The sequence below is a fragment of the Lycium ferocissimum genome, chromosome 11 (assembly GCF_029784015.1).
Source record: "Lycium ferocissimum isolate CSIRO_LF1 chromosome 11, AGI_CSIRO_Lferr_CH_V1, whole genome shotgun sequence".
Taxonomy (NCBI): domain Eukaryota; kingdom Viridiplantae; phylum Streptophyta; class Magnoliopsida; order Solanales; family Solanaceae; genus Lycium; species Lycium ferocissimum.
This window is the reverse complement of record NC_081352.1, coordinates 7,225,525-7,239,921: the sequence shown is the minus strand read 5'-3', so window position 1 is coordinate 7,239,921 and position 14,397 is coordinate 7,225,525. Positions and strand designations below refer to the sequence as shown.

The following is a 14,397-nucleotide window of genomic DNA, read 5'->3' as shown; positions in this document are numbered from 1 at the left end:
GTTGGTAGCAAGTTGAACAATTGTTTAGTCCCTCTATTGATTCTCCTTCATAATTGAATTCAATAATAGAGGCCCATATGCCACACCATCCGTGCCACCCTAGTATCATTCTTGATTATGTGTAGTTAGTCTGTCAAGCAATTGAGTGATTCAGGTAAAAGTCTTATCCATGAAACACCTACCGACCACATTGTTAGCCACATTTTGAGTCATAACATCCAACCACGTATAAAACTTCTCTATGAATATATGATCCAGGAAACCATGATTCGGAGATCTCATCAAATACTACTTGAACCTCTCCCAAGCTTCATAAAGTTGTTCCCCTGGTAGTTGCTTGAACTCAAATATCTTGTCTCTAAGCTCGGCTTTCTTACTTGGACGAAACAGTTTCTTGAGGAAGTCATTCACTAGCTCCCCTCAGTTATGAATGGAATTGTGGGAAAACTTCTCGAACCAAGCCCTTGCTTTGCCGGCTAAAAAGTATTTGAATACTCTCAACCGGATTGCATCTGGAGTCACGGCTTTCTGGGTGTTTGTCTTACACACACCTATAAAGTTCTTCAAACGTTGATGTGGGTCATCGTCGATAGATTTTCGAAAATAACCCTCAAGCTTAAGCAATTGATAGATGGCACTATCAATCTTGAAATTCTCCGAACCAACCCTTGGAAGAACAATAGCGGATGCGTACTCAACCTCTTGGATAAGATCAGGACATACATTTTCCTCTTCATGTTCATTCGGTGGCGGGGGAACAACATTTTCTACTCGCCCGCCATTTTCTCCATTACCTGCTCCTCGTCTGCCATAATTATCTAGTTCACAACACAAATAAAACAAGGTGTGATGGAATAGAAAAATACTCGAAGCAAAGCACACATTGTTAAGTAATTTTAATTTAAAACTTTATTCCCCAGCAACGACGCAAAAATTCGATACGCTCAAATTACACCTAGTAAACAGCGTAAAGCGGACGCTGTCAAATATAGTAACCCAACTAGTTTGGGGTTGAATCTCATAGGGAATATGGTGTGACAAGGTTAATCTTAGCGTGTTACTTGACTCTAGTCGTTATTCTATTCCGATTAATTGTAAAAAGAGTTTATGTTTCTACTAGCTATTTTGGCTTGAGTCATTGTTCTATTCCGGTTAATGGAGTATTAAATGCTATATGGAGTAAAGAAAAAATCTGAACATGTTTGACCCACAAAACCCAACATAAACTATTTATAGAGGTCCAAAATGTGGAATTCACTGTGACAAAAATACCCCCCAGCAGTAATAAATACGGACCGTAAAACAGAAGTATGGTCAGTCAATTTGGTGCAGCCACTGTAAAACCAAAATCTTCAAAGCTAGGTTTTTATTTACGCCACTTGTTAAGGACGGTCAATTTGGATTACAGCCCGTATTTTCTGCCATATTTTGTTTCTTCGGTTGCATCAGTTTTCTTTCTTCGAGTTGCAGTAAGATTTACAGCTTGTAGAAATATTCTACGGTCCGTAATAGTGGCCTCATAATGAGTCCAAAATTTGACACTTCTATTTCTTGTCATTCCAGTTACTCTAGAAAGGACGGACCATAAATAATATGTACGGTCCGTAAAAAATTTCAATTCCTGACTTTTTGTGCAACTTTCCTTGTTTTTGCCTTTTGGGCATACAACACCTACGACATAACAAATAGCATAAGAAATGACACAATTTACTAAAACAAGTAAAACTCTTTGTAAAAAGACATCAAATGTGTCGTAATTCCATGGCACATCACACAATAATAAACAATCAACCTAAGCAATTAAAGACTCAATCTTTAGCCCTTTTCCCCTTTTAAATGGGTATGTAGGAGTAATGAGAACACATAATCACAAGTGAGAAAGGTAATAAGCATAGAAGCAATAGATAAGGGACCTCATCTCCCAATCATAGACATAATCAATCTATACTATCAGCTAATACCCAAAGCATGACATTCAGGCCGGACTATACAATGAAAATTACACAAATACGCATATCATGGCACCGGTACCGAATACAAGTGCTCGTCCCCTCACAAGTATCGGGACCCCATTTAGCTACCCCATTATCCCTTTTTGTTAATCCAATTTAACCAATCATGATGCTTTTATTAAGGTCAAGAAAGGTCACAAATTGCCTGAATTATAGCCCAACAATCACAACAAAGCCTTGCCCTGTCATAGAGCCTCCGAACGATCCCAATCTGGTCAAATACGTATTCTACGTTATGTCACGACCCAATCGGAGGGCCATGACGGGCACCCGGATCTAACCCACCGGGCATCTCTTATCATACTTTCACAATCATATCTAGGTGAGCCACATGGCTAACTCGCAATCTATATGAATCAATAATACAATTTCCATCGGGCTAAAACACTTTTATATCAACATCATCAACTATGCCCATTTACACATATACACAAGCCAACAAGGCTAAGAGACATCTAGCTATACACAACTGTCTACGGGCCTCTAGAAAGAGTATGTAACATCATAAAGATGAGACAGGGCCCCGCCATGCCCATTCATATATATACACACAAAAGAATAGTACCAACAACTGCAGCTTGGAATCAAATGGAGCTCTTCTAAGCAGTCTCTGGATAAGCAATCTAAGGATCAAGTCTATCTCCCTGTCCACCTCCGGGCATGACGCAGCGTCCATAAACAAAAGAACGTCAGTACGAACAATGTACTGAGTATGTAAGGCATAAGTAGTAACATAATGATAACATAAAGGATAACATGAGATAGAAGAGCTATGAGATAGAAGAACTATACATATACCTCTTGAGATGTTCATCATATTTACTTACCCTTTTTATGAGATAGAAGAACTATACATGTACCTCTTGAGATGTTCATCACATTTACTTACCCTTTTTCTAATAGAAACCTTCCATACATACGCACACATATATGGTAGTACCATACCCGACCATAGAATTTTGGTGTCACACATACCCGACCATAGCAAGGCTCGGGGTTGTCCATACCCAACTGCAGTGGTGTGTGCGTAATGAATATCATACCAGGCCATACAAGCTCGGCGTTACATTATGGCCATACATATATATACATACATATACACATAGGAGTACCAAAGTAGTGTCAACATCATCATCATCAATATATCTTTCTTTAGAGGGCCAACTATCGTAGGATGAGATCAATGATATCATGAGAGTATCAAGACTTATGAGCTTTAGCACTTCTAGAAATGGAGGCGTCATGGAAGACATGGTGAATTTCATGAATAGGTGTACAACAATGGAATCATGCCTTAAGAAGGAAGGGTCAGCATTACATACCTTTATGCCTTCTTACCTACTTAACATTCACCTCCAAAGCTTGGGAATTCTACATTTAAAAGGATTCATACCAAGGTTAAGTCTTAAAGGCACTCTTAAGTTCAAACGAGAATAATTCATAAGCTAGCAAAAATTGGGCGCATTTCTCTATTTTATCGACTTCCACCCTATTATAAAACAACTTCCAAACAACCATAACAACATCCACAATATCGTAATCAAGTAGTCATATTCCATTAAGTCTCAAAATTCATTCTCATAATCAATTCGTATCAACAACTTCACATAGCCCTTTATACAATTTTATCAGCCTTACATACCTTTACGCCTTCTTACCTACGTAACATTCACCTCCAAAGCTTGGGAATTCTACATTTAAAAGGATTCATACCAAGGTTAAGTCTTAAAGGAACTCTTAAGTTCAAACGAGAATAATTCATAAGCTAGCAAAAATTGGGCAGCATTTCTCCTATTTTATCGGCTTCCACCCTATTATAAAACAACTTCCAAACAACCATAACAAAATCCACAATATTTTAATCAAGTAGTCATATTCCATTAAGTCTCAAAATTCATTCTCATAATCAATTCGTATCAACAACTTCACATAGCCCTTTATACAATTTTATGTAACACTTCCTTGTCATCATTAATATCCTTCATAACAAGATTAAACTCATAACATTCTAACAATGGTAATTCAAGTTAATTTACTACCCAAAATATCATTAAATCTATATGTGAGTTTCATCTTCTACTTTCTTCCCTCACCCAAGTTGTTCAACAACCAAGAATGCTTAATATCATGAAATAGACATGAAAACTAACCTTTTATCTCATAGGAATAAGCTTTGGATCAAGTTACCAACTTGAGTGAAACTCTAACTTCAACATCCAAGGAATTCTTGAATCCTACAAACCCTAGTGAGTCTTCCAACACTTGAATCTCTTAATTCTTGCTATTTGATCTTTGATTTCTCTTGGGTTTGTGGAATATGCTTGGAGGAAGGTTCTAGAGCTTTCAAGACTTGGGAAAATGTGGGAAATGAAAGAAATGAACAAGGGTCATCCATATATAAAAAGAAAAACTGGCCCGACCCAATTATACGGGCCGTATAAATTATACGGTCCATATAATTAGACCGTATAATCCCACTAGGGATTTACCCTTCTCTAGAATGGTTCTACGGATCTCTATACGGGCCATATAAATTATACGGTCCGTATAAAAGGCCGTACAATCCACATTTTTTTGAAACTTATTCTCATCGATTCGTTTGACTTTCAATCCTTATGGAACCTTCTTGGCACTTGTATAACACTTCGTTAACCATCTAAGGGGCCCTATAACTCCCCCTCAAGACATTACTAAACAAATCATAGTTTTATTGTTGCAAAACCTTCCCAAACATGACTTACATTTCACTTCCTTTGACGAACTTAGTTTCACCGATTCATATAACTTCAAAATCTTATGGTGCGCACTTAAAGTTTTCAAGTACTCTCCTTTACCTCATAAGGACTTCATGTTCACCTCAAGCTAATGTTGATCTACTCACAATGTGACAATCCGAAACCTCCGAGATGTAACACGTTAGAACTTAAGGCCGTAGACACCCATATTGCTATAAAAAGTTTCGGACCCAAAAGTCACCCGAAATGGGATTCCGAGCCCCAAAGGATAAAATGGGAAATTCCCCCAAAAATTAGTCTACCCATGACCCAAGGAGTTAAAATATCAAAGATGAACCAAATTTGACATCAATTCGATGATTAATTTAAGAATTCTCTATTTTCAACCTAGGGTTCAAAAACCCCAGTATCCCCATCCTAAATCATGATTTTTAACATGGAATTCCTTAATAATAGATGATATAATGGTAATGGGAGGATTAGAAACTTACCCACTTGAGGAATCTCGAAAATCCCCATAAAATCTCCTTAAACTGAGGTCTCAAGCACCAAAGTCTGTAAATGAATAGTCTAAACTCGAAATGGGAAATTAAATACTTTCTGCCCAGCGATTTCTGCATCAGTGGCCCTGCTTTTGCAACCCAAAACCTACATCTGCGAAGCCCACTTAAATGGCCCAAGTCCACATATGTGGACCAAGTCTCGCAGGTGAGGTCTTATCCTAAGTCACCCTTCATCGCACCTGCGGCCTACCTGGCGTAGGTCTGAGAGATCATGTCATGACCCAAACTAGAGGGCCATGATAGGCACCTGACCATGATAGCCAAGTACCACCTGACGTACATCTGTAACATAAACGTAAACATAGGAAGGTCGATAGTGCCATCATGTGACGACCCACTGACTCACAAAAGAACATGACTAAATAAAATAGTCTGTAAAGACAGGTCTTTGTAAACATGCTATCATACTGCACGTGCCAACACATCTATCATAGACATCTGTACTACAACGCGTGAATCAATAAGACTATGCAACCTCTGACGGTACATAACTTTCGACAAGCCTCTACTGGAATACATGACATAACGTGGTCGTGACAGGGACCTGCCATACCCATGCATATGTATATATATTTAGTCATACTAACTCACAGCAACTCACAACAAGTGTAGTGGAACAACACTAGTCCCTGAGCTGATCTTCTACTGGACGGGTCACCAACCTATATCTCAAGACCTGTGGGCATGAAACATAGTCCCCTAGGCAATAGGGGAGTCAGTACGAATAATGTACCGAGTATGTAAGGCCTGAAAAACTACATATATATAAGAGACATGAAAGAAGTATGAGATATGAGAGTCAATCTGCATATCTGAATATGTTTGTATAACTCTGTACATCTGAATGGCTCTGAGGGCGTAAACTAAGCATGCTTCCTTTAAATAAAAATCATATATGTATACTATATATAAGCCACTCAGCGGGGCTATGTCGATAATATACTCTACCCGGCCTTAATCGGACTCGGTGTGGAACTATCCGGCCACAATGGGACTCAGTGTGAATACCCGGGCATCGGTGGTTGCATAATAGGTGCCTACCCGACCGACTATAGCACGGCTGGATGTCAGAAAGTATATGTATATATATGTGTGTGTGTGTGTGTATATATATATATATATATATATATATATATAATACATGAATGACTCATAAAATGTTATCCAGAGCTTCTTGGAGTGACGTAGGGTCATAACACCTCCAAGTAACATTTTGAGACTACTAATACCAATATACTGTATCTCTGAAAGGCCATGGACATGGAATATACCAAGATATACATATGATATCAAGGATGCAAGTGTCTTTTGCACACCTAGGAGTAGGATTATTTTGAAATTCGTTCGCTTGCTTATTTCGTTCGTTTCATAAAGGTCATACCAAAGTGAAGAAAAGAGATAGCCTTAACATACCTGATCATCGCCCAACTATATACAAGCTCATCTTGATTGTCCCTTAGACTATATGAACATAAGAATAACACTATCATTAACATACAAATGTCTTCTTAAGCGTATAATGGAAGTTAACCTAAACACAAATAAGACGGACATCATCTCCCCTATTTACCGTACTCTCAAACCTCCAAGAGGTGGTACAATCCTCAAACAACATCAACAACCCAACAAACAACAAACTTCATTTGAAACCATTTATCAAACAACTTCTTTACCTCCTTCCTTTAACAAGTCATCAACAATCCTATTAACAACCTCACGCATCTCCTAGTAACAACAATTAACAAGAATTATTCATAACACAGCTCCATAAACCATCCACTGGGGAGACCACAACAACAATAACAACAACAACTCCGAACTAAAAATTTCTAGACTTTCCGACAAGATTACAACTTCTATAATGTTAAACAAGGAAAGAGGTGACTAAATCATACCTTAATACGCTCTGGACAACCCGCTTAAGAGATTGCTTCGCACGAAGTTCCTTTCCGAAACATCCACGAAGAGGAAAACTAAGAACTAACACGAAATCGGGAAGCTTTAATATCTAAATCTCACTTTCTATCCTTAATTTTACCTAGAGTTGGCTTAGAATTGTTTGGGAGAGTTCTTTAGAGGTGTCAAGGGTTTTAGGAAGGTAGAAAATGAGAAAATAATGAAAGAGGACCGAATATATACTAAAAATAGCCACCGCCTCACCTAGGGTTACTGAGCGCGCCTCATAGCAAGCTACAACTTCGCTTTGGAGGTCGCTCGGCGAGGTCCAGCTTCTGCCCGAACAGTTTTTCGTAAAACACCCATAACTTTCTATTATGATGTCGTATCGACAAACGGTTGATTGCGTTGAAAACTAGACTCAATGAACATCAAGTTGGATAGGTAATTCACCATATAAATCCTCATATTCTAAGAGATCCACCTCCGTTAAGTTGGGCCAAAAATTTTAGCCTGAATCTTGCCAAATTTTTCGAAAGTTTCAACAAACATAATTCCCTTGATTTGTTTAACCTCCAAGTCTTCTGATACTTGTTGCATATAAACTTGAACCTTCATAAACAAGGGATAACATGCCCGATATCTCATGTCCTTGAAGAAAAATCCCAATGCCTAAGACCAAGACAACAGTGTCCCATATACTTCGATATAACCAAATGAGAAGCGTAGCTTATTCTTTCTTGGTTCACTTAGCTTCCAACTCTCGCATTCTCTAAGAGATGAGTCAATAGTCATATCTTACTTTGAGACATGCTTGAAAGCTGCTTGTATAGTTTCCCAAAAGATTCTTGACATGAATCTAAATCACTAGGATCCTTACGGAACCTCAAGGTATGAAAAGAGTGATATGAAATCTTATCTTGTCTTCTTAAATCCGGGAAATTCTTGAAACTTTTCCCACTCATATTAGCTTGCTTACTTCACAAGACAGCGAAATTTTCCAAGGTGTAACATTATTTGCCCCTTAGGAACATTCATCCACGAATGTTAAGATAGAGTCATTATCGCTTGGGTCACCAATATATTTTCATTCGTACATAACTCATTTTACAATTCCCAGCATTCTCACACTTCAAGCCCTTGGTACCCAAAAGGTTTTGTGTTTTATAACTCTTTTTACTGCACCTACTACCTCCATTATTGTAACCTTTCACTCTCACTTGCTAAATTGATTATCAATCTCCCTGAATGTTTCATTAGAGAGATGCCCTTCTCATACGCAAGTCTTTATTGAATTCTCCATTATTTTGTAGTTTGCTACTTCATGTCGCTTTCTCAATGGCTGAGAGGGATCCTAAATTTCGTATTCTTAATCAAATCTTGATAAACAAGGTCTATATCATACGAAAATTGTGTCATCATTGTGGCTGGACTCTGTACTGTACTCATTTTTCGACAGGATATAATAGTTGGAAACCTACTTCTCAATGAAACTTTCTTTATCCTTATCATCATCAGGGTATTTTATATTACTATATCGTAAAGGTTTCTTACTCTTAACTCCATTATCAATATCGATTGCCTTCTGGCGGCATGCATTTCGCTGGAAATTACTAACGGTATTACTTGAATGCTGCTACGGATACATGTGAAGAAATGATCAAAAGAACCGTACGTTCTTGTGAATATTAGCTTGGTTTGAACATAGTCTAAAGTTATGTCCCCTCTTTTAATAGTTCAACATCGTTATCTGTGAACATTTCTTTTTTTTTTTTTTTACTGACTGCATGTAAGTCATAATTGTGTACCAGGCTAACAATCCTTCTAAACTGGTTACCTAACGCCTATTTCCTTGTGACCTACACAAGTTATATTCATTTGGGCTTCTCATAGGGCATACGTATTTACTTATTAACCTCATGAAGCATCATCCGTAATTTGTCATTCATCGAGTTTTATCGTGGTCTATAATGCATGAATGGTCCCTCACTGGTCGCGTCTTGACGTCCTTTAAATATCCTTTTAATAACGTAAAAGACGAATCAATAGCCATTGGCTCTCCTTATTCTTCTGGATATCGTGATTTGTCGACCTCTTTCTCTTTCCATGCTGGATTATTATTGGTGCTTTTTTACCCTTTACCCTTTCTGATGTAGTTATCGTCTTTCCAAGCACTTACTAAATTAATCTCACAAGTCTCTCATCAGGTGATTAGCAAGTACTTATGGGTATACCCTCTTACTACAATGAATCAACATTCATTTATAAATAACTCTTTGCACATTGTAGAATATCTATACCAGTATTTCACCTTTATAACTATATTGCATAGCTAGTCCTTTCTTGTCGCCCCCTTTATGGATGTTCACGGTTTCGCTTTTGTCCTTAGTTCTGCACCATCTATCATTTTATTCTCATATCTCAATATGATAACATTGCTTTATAAAGGTTAACCGTTACATCATTATTTGAATCCTAACAGTTGTCAAACCACGTAATAGAATCCTCTTGTCATAATACTTCTCGCCACGATTTCAAATCTCTACGCGCAAGTCATCTTACTCAAAAGAGCCTATGGTTATTCTAGGACTCCTTCCCAACACACTCTTTAACTTTGCCACCTTAGCTTCCTTACTCGTACTCGGTTTCTACTCTCTTCTCTATTTCTTAACTTACTCTCAAGGCATTGCCATAGCTAGAATAGTTACAATAGCTTTGGTCTTGACCGAGATTTCCTTAAATCTACTTTTTGACAATGACTTGTCTTAAACTTGGGATTGGGTCATTTGCCATCTCTCTCAATTAGCTCATAATACCGTAGACGTATAATTCTCTTGTGCGCCATCGACGTGGCAAAGTGTAGTCCTCTTAAGGGCCTTTTAAAAGCCCAGCGGAGTTATTGAGGAAGCTTTGAATAGGTGTAGAGTCATTCTTTACTGATACTTAGAGAAATGAGGTACCCATTAAAAGATCTTATCGCCTTAATTATTATAAGCACTTATCGCATATCCTTGTGGTACTGTTACACTCTCAATCATTTAACAATACCCAATAATCTCCTTACTTAACATCGATGTATCCATACTCTGCTTATCAAAATTGTTATAAGGGGTAGGTGTTTTTTTATTCTCTTTATTTAGCCACACATGTTTCGTATATTCAATATTCGCCAATCGTCTTTCCTTTATCTTATCAATACTGTTTTCTTATCTCATTTCCAATTATCATAGCATTCTGCTATTTTCTCTCTTTGCTTATCATTTCCTTTCGTGTCAATAGTAACGACCCTTATCACATAACTATCCTTGGCAAATTCTAGATTTCATGAAACTCCCTTCTCTGTCTATTACCTCGTGGCGTTGCTAAGGGCCTGTAGGGCCGGTCTGTAGTAACACACATACCTTCATTCGCAACCAGAGGTCAAGGTCTAACTCACTATTTCGTATCCGTACTATATATGTATATCCATACACAAAATACGCCTCATCTCTCAGTTCTACGAAAATATATAAAGATTAGTCAGCTTCTTCTTAAAGTGTACACTTCCGTCGTAACGACTTGTCTCTTTTGTCTTCCTCATTATATAAGCATTCTATTCTTTCTCAACTTCATGTTTAGTTGAAACATGTGCCCTTATATCCTATTTTCATTAACTTGTCACACTACCTCTCTGTTTACTCTTCTCGACCAAGGGTTATCTGTTAGAATCTATTCACAATCCACAGCCAATTTCATCACTAGTTATCTGCTACCAAGTCCTTTATGTCTGTTAGAATCTATTCACAATCCTTTCTTATAAGTACATACACCCATGGTCCTTCCTAAGTTTCAAAAAATTTTGGTAGAATTTCCTCTATAATTCTTACCGTTCCAAACCTGCACACAGCCTTGAAAATACATCTCATGCCTCACAAGGCCTAATATAGAAATACATATAACATACATCTCAACCAGACAGGGCTATCACCATAAAAAACACAAACTAGCAGAACTCACGTCATATATATCTTATTATCCCATTCTTCCAACCTTAGTACTCCACCAAAATACTGTTGTTACGCACATATATATTTCCTGATTCCTTTCTTCAATCATCAACAAGTGATTCTTACAGTTCTTTATTAACACTAACTTAGATACCTTAAAAAACCATTTGTGGTACGCTTATTAGGAACAGAAAATCCTCACCTTGATACTCTGGAGCATTGGTCCCTTACTCATCGACTCAACGGTAACTGGGGAGCTTCTTCGTCCGGCTGCCCCTCCCCAGGCTGCTCCACGACACCCGTAGCCTCTATAAACATACCAATTATGCTAATTCTTTTGGGTGGACGGTTATTTTCATTTAATCCCTGCTCCGCAGACACCCCCATACTGAGGTCATTTAGGTTTCCCCTCGGCTCACTGTAGCCCTTATTGATTTGCTTGAACACAGGAATCAATTCCTATTACCTGATTACTCCCTATCTGCCCCTCTAGCTCTTCCTGAATCTCCAACGGATCTGTCTCTATAGAGGACACCTCCTCCGATAGATCCTTCTTAATAGAGGGCATGTCCTCAAATGGATCTGTCTCATACGAATGACTCATTCTCGAAGCCCTTGTACCACTAATATTCTTTCCTATAGAAGTTATCTTTCAATTACAAAACAATCAAGGTTAGAGTTAAGAAACTCATATTATATGACTCAGCTCTATAGCACGATCTAGAATAGAAAAGATAAGTAACCATCCTAAATGTCCGACAGCCTTGTGTTTATAAGTGTGGAGGACAACGAACCCATACACAAGACTCTACTAGACACGGCTTGTAGACAACTCTAAAACAGAACTGCTCTGATACCACTTTTGTCATGACCCAAATTGAAGGGCCTTGAGGGGCACCTGACCATGCTAGCCAAGTACCACCTGACGTACATCTGTAACATAAATGTAAACATAGGTAGGTCGTGCCGTCATGTGACAACCCACTGACTCATAGAAGAACATGAAAGAATAAAATAGTCTGTAAAGACACGACTTTGTAAATGTGATATCATACTGTACGAGCCAACACAACTATCATATACATATGTACTACAACGTGCGAGTCAACAAGACTATGCAACCTCTGGCTGTACATAACTATCTAAAAGCCTTTACTGGAATACATGACATAATGTGGTCGAGACAGGGCCCCTCTATACCCATGCATATGTATATATATGTAATCATACTGACTCACGGCAACTCCAGAACAAGTGTAGTGAAATCACACTGGCCGCTGAGCTGATCGCCTAATGGACGGGTCACCAACCAAAAGATCTCAAGACCCGCGGGCATAAAACATAGTCCCCCAGGAAATAGAGGAGTCAGTACGAATAATGTACCGAGTATGTAAGGCATGAAAAAAAGCATATATGTAAGAGACATGAAAGAAGTATAAGATATGAGAGTCAATCTGTATATTTGAATATGTCTGTATAACTTTGTATCTCTGAATGCCTCTGAGGGCGTAAACTAAGCATGCTTCCTTTAAATAAAAATCATATATGTATACTATATATAAGCCACTCAGTGGGGCTATGTTGTCAATATAAGCTACCCGGCTTTAATAGGACTCGGTGTCGAACTGCACGACCACAATGGGACTCAGTGTGAATACTCAGTTGATTAGTGGTTGCACGATAGGTGACTACCCGGCGGACTATAGCGCAGCTCGGTATCAGAAAGTATATGTATATATATATATATATATATATATGATGCATGAATGACTCATAAAACGTTATCCAGAGCTTCATGGAGTGACGTAGTTTCGTAACACCTCCAAGTAGCATTTTGAGACTACTAATACAAATATACGGTATCTCTGAAAGTCCATGGACATGGAATATACCAAGATATACATATGAAATCAAGGATGCAACTGTCGTTAGTACACCTAGGAGTAGGATTCTTTTGTTATTCGTTCGATTGCTTATTTTTTTCGTATCATAAAAGTCATGCCAAAATGAAGAAAAGGTATAGCCTTAACATACCTGATCGTCGTCCAACTATATACAAGCTCGACTTGATTATCCGTTAGCCTATATGAATATAAGAATAACACTAGCGTTAACATACAAATGTCTCCTTAAGCGTATAACGGAAGTTAACCTATTCACGAATAAGACGGACAAAGATCTCCCCTGTTTTCCTTACTCCCTCAAACCTCCAAGAGGTGGTACAATCTTCAAAAAAACCTCAACAACAACTCAACTACAACCCAACAAACAACAAACTTCATTTGAAACCATTTATCAAACAACTTCGTTACCTCCTTCCTTTAACAAGTCATCAACCATCCTATTAACAACCTCACACATCTCTTAATAACAACAATTAACAAAAATCATTCATAACACATCTCTATAAACAATCCACTGGGGACACGATAACGACAATAACAACAACAACTCCGAACTAATGATTTCTAGACTTTCTGAAATGATTACAACTTCTATAACATTATACAAGGAAAGAGGTTACTAAATCATACCTTAATACACTCTGGACAACCCGCTTAAGAGATTACTTCTGTTATACCTCAAAAAATATCATGTTGTTGCACGGTAAATAGACTAATGCAGGTAAGATGTATACGATGTCCCTATAAGTAAGAAGGGGTACTCAGTGAATCTAATTAAGATTCCAAAGACATTTGAGGCAAGAGAAGAAAGTTCGTCAAAGAGAGGTGAGGTATAAGTTGTGTTTGGGGAAGATTTTACAATTATCGAGTTAAGGATTGATTAGTAATGTCTTGGAGAGGAGTTATGTGATATTTATATTGTTAATGAAGTGTTAAACAAGTGTTGAGAAGGTCCCATAAGGACGGGAGATCAAACAAATCAACGAGAATAATTTCAGAAAAGGGAGTTATATGACCACTCCTATACGGTCCGTATATGGTCCGTCTAACCTTAAAAAGGGAAAATCCCCGATGGTGGTATACATTCACTTATATGGACCGTATGGGTCCGATAACTTGATCGGGACGGCTTTTTTCTCCAAGTATAAATATAAGTTCCAAGTTCTAATTTCTCATTTTTCTTATTTCCTACACCTCTCTCAAGAACTCTAGAATATTCCAACATCTTAGTAACACAAATTCATGGATTCAAAGGGTCAAAAATAATCAAAAAGGGAAAACATGGATATTTTCCCTTTTTT

The 14,397-nt window shown here is 37.9% G+C and overlaps 1 non-coding gene across 1 annotated transcript; it reads left to right on the top strand.

The window, feature by feature from the left end:
* The first annotated feature begins 259 nt into the window (after nucleotides 1-259).
* On the top strand, nucleotides 260-366 carry LOC132038734 (small nucleolar RNA R71). Its single transcript, XR_009410217.1, has one exon. It is a non-coding gene; the product is annotated as a small nucleolar RNA R71 (small nucleolar RNA).
* Nucleotides 367-14,397: the final 14,031 nt, after the last annotated feature.